The 8953-nt window shown below is 40.2% G+C and overlaps 1 pseudogene; it reads right to left on the reverse strand.

Annotated features, from left to right (window-relative positions):
- Positions 1-2560: 2560 nt before the first annotated feature.
- LOC101634229 lies at positions 2561-6134 on the reverse strand (annotated as a pseudogene).
- Positions 6135-8953: the final 2819 nt, after the last annotated feature.

Below are 8953 nucleotides of genomic sequence, written 5' to 3' on the forward strand. Positions count from 1 at the left end.
CAGGGGAACCTGTAAGAAGAAACTGGCAAAATAAAAAGAAAGAAAGAAAATGGGAAATGTGTAGCAAGGGAGATGACATGGAAAGATAGAAACAAGGAATACTTCTTGGTGACAGGCTTGAGTTCTGCAAAAACACTTTCTGGACACTGTTGCACATTCAATCATGAAGAGATTTTCTAAATAGCAATCAACCCCTAGATCCCACATGATCCTCCCACTTGGACAAGAGATCTAATAATTTGTTCAGATAACTCTTTTAGATTACTACACCCACGATTTTCTAATAAAAACTCTTTGGGGCCCTCTCTGGTGGCGCAGCAGGTTAAAGCACAGCACTAAGCGCTGGGGCCGCTTCTGCATGAGCTTCATCTGCGTCCACCTCAGAGGTGACCCACAACGCTGCTCCAGTCAGCAGTATGCTTCATTGATCTGCCTGTTCTGCTCCCCACTCTGTCTCTGGTGAATCTTCTCTCCACCCCTGCATCTCTGGCCTGTAACCCAGTTCTGTATGCATAGATGGATAAATCTTAAAAAGAACAACAACAACAACAACAAAAAAAAAAACAAAAAAAAAAAACCTCTGAACAACTGTTACAGTCCTTTAAGGATAAATGCATGTTTTGTTTTTTCTTTAATTGCTGAGCATGACCATAGTAAAGAGGCAACAAGGGAAAAAGAAATCATCACTTCTTTTTAGTTCTCTTTAGGGATGGACAAACAATAAATACAACGCCAGACAGTGTAACAACGGGAATCTATGAAATTTAATGACTTACACAGGGAGATGACAAAGGTTTAGTTGGTCCCATCATTCATAAAGGAGAAAGGGGAAAATTTGGTGCTGAATGGCCCAAGACACCTAGGAGAGAGAGGGGAATGGCCTTCTCACTCTGTGTAAAGGTAAATCTCTGAGAATAAGGAAATACACATTGATAAATCTAGAATGGGAGGAGATCCCTAACTTCTCTAGGTCATAAAAGTGAAAGTGATCATTGATTAAAATAAAGGTAGAAGCTGAGGATGTGATTTCACCATTTTTTAAAATTTAATTTGAAATTTTAAAGATTTATTTATCTAAGCATATAGAACTGGGGGATTGGCTAGCGGTGTAGGGGCAGTGAGAGAACTCACCAGAGAAAGAGTGGGGAGCAGAACAGGTAGATTGATAAAGTACACTATTGAGCAGCAGGTGAGATAGGAGAAGTCTACCACAACATGTGGGTCACCTCCCTGACCATGGATCAAACTTCTGCTAAAGTGGCTATGGCTAGCTTCACAGTGCTGTGGTTTAACCGTGAGCCACCAGGGAGGGCCCTCTATTTTAGAACAGGATGTAGGCAAGGACAGATGCCTATTCTTAAGTTATCTGCTCAGCATGCCAAAGTTGGTTGTCTTGAGGAGGTCAGTTTTGGGAGTCTTGGGGTGGTTGTATTAGGGCATTTTCATTAGGGTGCAGAAAAGAAGAAAAGATAGCTATGTCTAAGGGCAAAACATATTCTATACATAACTGGAAATAACCATTACACAGAATTGGTCAGTAAAAGAAACATTTTGGGAATAAACTGAGCCAAATAAGAGTTTCCAGGAGTAGAGAAGAATTCAGATAATGCTGTAATGTTCAAATGACAGAAAGAGGCATTGCCAATTCTTATTGTTACTGTATTTCTTATTGTTATTCTTCCTATTGTGCCATGTTACCGCCCTGGCAGGGAATCAAACTCATGCTGCAGTGGTTGGCAAAAAACCCCCATAGTGCTGAAGCTCAACCCCTGTGCCTCCAGATCCGTTTTGTTGGTTTGTTTGTTTTTTGTAATTATAAAATGGATTTACTTCAAACTACTGGTTCTCATACTCGGGAACACACAACAGAGCCACCAGCAGAGGTCTGAAACTAGGCTTATGTCTAGGTCTCACGCAGAGAGGGCTACAGGGGTCACAACAGGTATTTCTTTATTTTTCTTTATTTTTATTTTATGTTTTAAAGATTTATTTATTTGTGCATACAGAACTGGGGTACAGGCTAGCAGCTCAGGGGCGGCAAGAGGCTTCACCAGAGACAGAGTGGGGAGCAGAAGAGACAGATCCACGAAATACACTGCTGAGGGGAGCAGTGGGCGGGTCAGGAGAGGTCTGCCACGCCATGTGGTCACCTCTGGGGCAGACGGGAATCGAACTCATGTGGAAGTGGCTTTAGCTTCTCAGTGCTGTGCTTTAACCAGCTGTGCCACCAGGGAGGGCCATGATAGGTATTTTAAAAGCTCTGTGGGTGGCTCCTATGCTGCCCCCCCGCCCCAGGAGTCACTGATTTGAGTGGACTTTGGCTTTTTTTGGTAGATTGTTTGGGAAGTTGTTGGGGCTTTTTTGTTTGTTTGTTTGTTTTGTTTTGTTTTTTGGCATATTTACTAGGAGTAGCAAAGAATTTGGCCTCCAGCTTTTTGGGAGTCAATGTTGGGTCCTTTTTCCCTATTGGAGTGTTTCTTTCTCTGTTGCTTCTTTAAAAATTTTCAGTTTTTTCCCTGGGCCTTTTCCCCAGGGTTTTGGGTGCTTCAGCTTTCGAGGTCTACATAGAAGAAACAGCTTTTCTCTTTTTCCCTCGAGGTGTAATTGGGGCCAGGACTCCTTTTTTTAGACTTCTTTCCTGTGGCCTGTTTTTGCATCTCCCTGTTTTCTTTAGCAGGCATTTTCCCAATTGGTACCAGTAATGGAATATCATCTTCTGATTCATCGTACACTTTAAGTGCGTCCTTTCCTGCTCTCGTCTTCTTGTTTCATTTTGGATTCCCTGCCTTCTGGGGCTTAGGCCCTTTGCTGGGGTGCCGCAGGCTTTAGGGACTACCTCAGTTTTAGTTAGAGTCAAAAGAGTGTCAACAGCCTCTTTCATAAGCCTCTTATTTTGCAGATATTCTTTTCATCTTTGTTGTTTTCTTCCTTTTTCTTTTGGGTAGGAATGTGCACTCCTTTGGCTCTATCCTGAACACTGACAAATGAAGAAAAGATGGGAAGAGAAGCTGATCTTTGTTTGTATGTACAAGATTTTTAAGCTCTCCCACTTCTCTGGAAACTTCTTTGCAAGCCCCTTGGTGACAGCAACTGTCAGAGACTCTTTGTCACTGATCACGGATTATTGGGGGACAGAACAGGCAGGGTCTCAAGGTGGGAGCGGCATCAGAGAGTGGAGATTCCTAGAAAAGGGGGAAAAGGAGAAAAAGGGGAGCAGAAGCAAGGAAGAAACAGGAATCGGAGATGGGTGCAAGTCTTCAGTTCTGCTCTTAGCAGAAGTTTATTTTATACATTAGGAGCAAGCAGTGAGATGACATCAGAACATGAACTGGGCTGAGAGGTTACAATCATTTTTTTCCCTAAGAACAGAGATTACAATCATCTTTTTTTCTAAGACCTTTAGCTGATATATAGCATTCATCATTATTAAAATCAATCTATTGAAGTTCAGATAGGTACATAAATTCATAAAATTTAAGGCTAACATTGTTATATTTACCACAGTGATGATTGGCTAAAATAAAGTCCCTTTAAACCTTAAATGCTACTTACTGATCTTCATTCTCATTGAGACATCTTAGAGGGTAAAGTAAAGTTGAGGGCTAGGGTGGAGGCTGGGCTGGAGATGTGAAGGGGGATAAGGTGTGGTCGTGGGCTAAGGTGAAGTTGTGAATGAGGGTAAAGTAAAGTTGAAGACTAGGGTGGAGGAGTTTTCTGGTAGATAAATCACCAAGGGAAATAGTAAGATGATGACAGAAGCAATGCAACCTCTATCGACTGACATATTCCAGATAGACGGAAGTGCTCTGAAAAATTAGAATTTCCACCCTAACTTATGTTATGACCTCCCTTTTTGTAATATCAAAGTATTATAAGCAACCATCAGCTTGCAACCAGATTGCCTTAGCTTCATAAGGCGCTGCCTGGCTCAGGCCAGCAAGCACTGTCCCAAGACAGGAAATTCCTCTAGAAAACAAAAGACAATATTACAACTGTTTGATTAATAAAAGCAATTATAACAAAATCAATATTGTAAGACAAAGCAGTACTAGAACATGCTCAAAAACAATTAAAGTTCTTTTACTGCCCAGATGAGAACCCAAATCTTATCACTCTACTCTTACTTAAGCTTTTATTACTCAGTCTTTAAATAAGGAATCTTACTATCTTCCTTAGTGAATTATCTACCAGAAAACTCCTCCACCCTAGTCTTCAACTTTACTTTACCTCATTCACAACTTCACCTTAGCCCACGACCACACCTTATCCCCCTTCACATCTCCAGCCCAGCCTCCACTCTAGTCCTCAACTTTACTTTACCCTCTAAGATGTCTCAATGAGAATGAAGATCAGTAAGTAGCATTTAAGGTTTAAAGGGACTTTATTTTAGCCAATCATCACTGTGGTAAATATAACAATGTTAGCCTTATATTCTATGAAATTATGCACCTATCTTAACCTTAATAGATTGATTTTAATAATAATGAATGTTATATATCAGCTAAAGGTCTTAGAAGAAAAGATGATTGTAATCTCTGTTCTTAGGAAAAAAAGATGATTGTAATCTCTCAGCCCAGTTCATGTTCTGATGTCATCCCACTGCTTGCTCCTAATGTATAAAATAAACTTCTGCTAAGAACAGAACCGGAAAACTTGCACCCAACTCCGATACCTGTGTCTTCCTCATGGCCACACCCATTTTTCTCCTTTTCCCCTTTTCTAGGAATCTCCACTCGCCAACGTCACTCCAACCTTGAGACCCTGCCTGTTCTGCCCCCCAATAATCCGTGATCAGGGACAAAGAGTCTCCGACAAGCAACAATGTTTTTGATGATGTGCTGAGCCTGAATTCCAGTGTGGCCAACCCATATAGAGATGTTTAGGATAGTTCCTCCTATAGATTCACTGATCTCTTTGGATAAATTCTTGGCCAGTAGGTTAACAGGTACTGGAAATTTCTTTCTGTGATAGAATTGTCTCCCCGGGTGTATGGGTAGATGCTGCCTACTTCTTGCATCAGTAAGGAAGAAGTCAAAGCTAGTCAAGAGGCAGTGCTTGGCTTCATAGGCTTTATATGCTGTTTTTAAAGTCCAAAAGGGAATGATCTGAGAAACAGTCTTAATTCCATGCTTGTTCAAAAGCTTCCTATAAAAACCTTCCATTTTTCTCAGGAGTTGAATAGGGTCCATCCTTGGTAATAAGCAAATGTCTGCTAAATCTGGTTGAATACTATGAGGCAAAGATAATCTGCCCCTCAGTTCTTTACTTGGAATTTTCCATTAAGAGCACCATTAAAAAGAAATTTTTGCTAAAATCTCTTGCTAAACCTTTATGCTTATATTTTTCTAGGGATTACCTTTTTAATTTTAACAGGCATGTTATAACTTGAAATTTTATAATATTATGTAGACTTACACATTAGAAATCCCTGTATTGAAATTGGCTAGAATCTACAAGTTTATTTACATCTACTCTAACAGATTTTATGTAATATTTTTAATGCTCGAGTTTCTTGTGGGGGTGGGGGGTTTGGAAAATTTAGTGACAGTGAAGACCCTGATTCTACATATTCACAGTAAGACTGTAGCAGAACAAAGCCAGTACCTCCTGAAAAAGAATAGCAGATAATTACAACACACACACATAATAACAGTAACATCTGGAGAAGAGAGATCCCACTGAGCAGCAAAATAAGATTTTCAGGTAGTCAGCCAAGGTAGACAAAGTGAGTCACAACAACCTTGCAAGCTCCGTAAGCAGTAGAGTATAACTGGCAAGCTCTTAAGCAATATCCTGTCACAGGCCTGAGCAATCTCTGGGAAGGAATCCAGAAGGAGAACTACCACTAAAGAATGACAGACACTGGTGTACCCTCAGTGAACCCTGGGAACGGGTCTGAAAGGGGTCAGACCCACCATAGCAGGCCTCTCAAGACCTCAGAGTGACCTAGGTTCGCTATGGGATGGGAATCTAAAAGTAGACCTACCCCAACAGGCATCCACAGATATTATTAAAACCTCAGGAAACCCAAAAGGAAGCCTGAAAGCAGACGGGCAGTAGCAGGTCTCCACAGACACTGACATAGCCAGAGCAAGCACCAAGATTGGGATGCAGAAGTAGAGAAATTGCAACATGCCTCTGCAGACATCAGTATTGCCTCAGTGAGCTCCATGGAAGAATCTAGAAACAGAATAGTCAGCGTAAACCTCTATATATGTTGGCCTAGAACTTAGTGATCTCTGTGTCAGCACCTGGTGTCAGGTAAATATCACAGGCTTTGCTATCTGTGCTGAGGACCAAGCTGGCCCTTGCTCTCCAGCCTTCTATTAGGGGCAGTAAGGTGGTGCTTAGCCGCGTCTTCCTTTCCCTCTCCCTCTCCTCTGCTGCTTTTTCCTCAACTAAATGAAGTTTGCTTCTCCATCACAATACTTCCTGTTTTAATTTTGAAAATAATTCTCACACTCTGTTCTTCTGAAGTTTACTTTTTTAAAACACAGCACAGTAATGATTTGTATATCAATTCTATATTTCACTAGGATTATGGATAATACGAAACAACAGGTTCAGATTCTCATGTTAAAATAGCTTAACTAACTGTTGTGCAACCATCCCAGGCCAAGGAGGTTCATGGTCAGTTCTCGCAGATGAAAAGAGAACTTCGAGTCTTCGGTGGACTGCACGCCTTTGTTGCTGACACAGGGAATGGTATATGCAGGCAGGCCAGACAAGAAAGACTCCAATACAGAGGCATAACGGCAGCTGAGCCCGCTTTACACTGTTAAGTGCCAGTAGCAACACAACTGATACACTGTTGCATCTGTTGTTTGCTAGATGACCCAGTGGTGGAAGGTATAGCGTTTCAAGGTATGGGCTGTCTGTTGTGCAGAAGGCAAAAAGTAGCCTGATTTTAATGTAGAAGGCAAAAAGTAGCTGATTTTAACTCGTTTTTTCTTATGCTCCCTTGAAGAAAGAATAAAGACAGCAAAATAACATGATTTTAAAAGGTATTATGAAATATAATTCTAATGCATGATGAAAAGGAGTTAGAGATTATAGGAGCTTTGATTTGTAATCTTGTTCAGAGGCTTTTTGAGCATTATAGTCATTCATTTGGAACTATAACAGAAAGTTGTAGGGAATTTAGATCTAGTTTTTAATATTAAAAACTATACTTTATCAGTAATGGTCTTCATGTCAGAAGTTCTAGGAATAAAGTAAAAGGTAAGAGTTGATTTCACACTACAAGATCAGCATTTTGACTGATAGCCTATTAAAATTTACCTGTAATAAATTAAGTTATTGCATGAATTATGTATTCAAATAAACAATTCAGATAGAATTGACTGTGCAAATCATTTAGATTACACGAGTTTTTACTGACTTTTTCAGAAGCATGTTGTTTCACAGAGCTATTTTAAAACAAAGAAAAAATATCTATATTTGCTAATCTTTTCTGTGATAACAAATACATACCATAATGATCATTAAACATGACATTAAATCAGTTTCTTCAAAGTAAGGGTGATGGTTTAGTACTGGTATAATTAAGAAAAAAATTATGACATGAAGAACCATTTTGATTATAGTGGTTTATAAATGCTTTCATTGTTACATCATTTTTGTTGCTGCTAACAATGTTTTTCACAGAATAAAGCAATCTTTTACATCTCCAAAATTACAGCACTTATAACTGAAATTATTAATGTACGTATAGTTTCTTCAAAATGAAATGTTTCCTGCCATTTGAACACTGTCTTTAAACCTAATACGTGACATTTGAAAAGGTTTCTTAAAACAATGAACTGATATCAATTATGAAATTCACAAGCTGAATGTCAATTATAATTTTCACATCCTTGGCGTGATTTAACCATAGCATCATGACAGTAAGAAAATCAACAATGTATAAAATCCCTTCTCATGCTTATGCAATGTAAGGAATCTTTTTTCCAACTCTAAGGAGTTGTGTCTAACTCTGCAGGACCTCAAGTATACCTGTCCGTCCTGGCTAATGTTGTGCAAGGTTGAGCACACACTCCCCAGTAAGGCCAACAAACAAGTCAGCAGAGCACAGTGCACTCTGTCCTGCAAATAGCTGCAGCCCACTACTTTGTTTCAAGGAGAAGCTAAAAGAAGCCCCAGGTTTGGTACAAACATGCACCCCACCCTTTGCGTCATTGGGCACATTTCCTGGGCACATTTCCTGTTTTACCTGCACCTACAGACCCTATATATACCCATGAGCAGTCCTAATAAGCAAACTTTGGACTTCAGACCCTAGGGTCCTGCTTCAGTTTCTCATGTCTCTCGGAGTCTCCTCCGTTTGGGCGACGGGAGAACGTAGTGGTCATGGCACCCTTCGTGGGTTTGCAACAAGGAGTATCAACACCTGTGGGGAAAAAGCAGCATTAAAATGTGGTATTTTTCAGCACAGTAGTTGCCAGAGTTCTGGAGAAGGATGGGTACAGAGTTTTTTGTTTAAGTGTATACATTGTCTCAATTTTGAAAATGAAAATGTTTCTGGAGATGGAAGCTGGCTGTTGCACAACAAAACAAATGAACTTAATCCCACATACAACAAATTAATAAAGTAATTTTAAATCATAAGATTAAGATGTTATAGGGCCTTCCTGGTGACACAAAGGGTTAGGATGCAGCACTGCAAGCTGACTGCAGCCGCTTCAGTGTGAGCTAGATCCTGTCCTGGAGTTGACCCACATGGCACAACCGACCTCTCCTGTTTCACCCGCTGTTCCCCTCAGTGGTGTACTTCGTAGATCTGCCTGTTCTGCTCCCCACTCTGTCTCAGGTGAATCCTTTCACTGCCCCTGCACTTCTGGCCTGTACCCCAGCTCTGTATGAATAAATAAATAAATCTTAAAAAAAAATTAAGATGTTATGTTATTTGTGTTACACAATTTAAAAATAAACTAAGTGAAATAAGCCAGAAAGG

The sequence above is a fragment of the Condylura cristata genome, unplaced genomic scaffold (assembly GCF_000260355.1).
Source record: "Condylura cristata isolate star-nosed mole 26May11 unplaced genomic scaffold, ConCri1.0 scaffold00009, whole genome shotgun sequence".
NCBI lineage: Eukaryota > Metazoa > Chordata > Mammalia > Eulipotyphla > Talpidae > Condylura > Condylura cristata.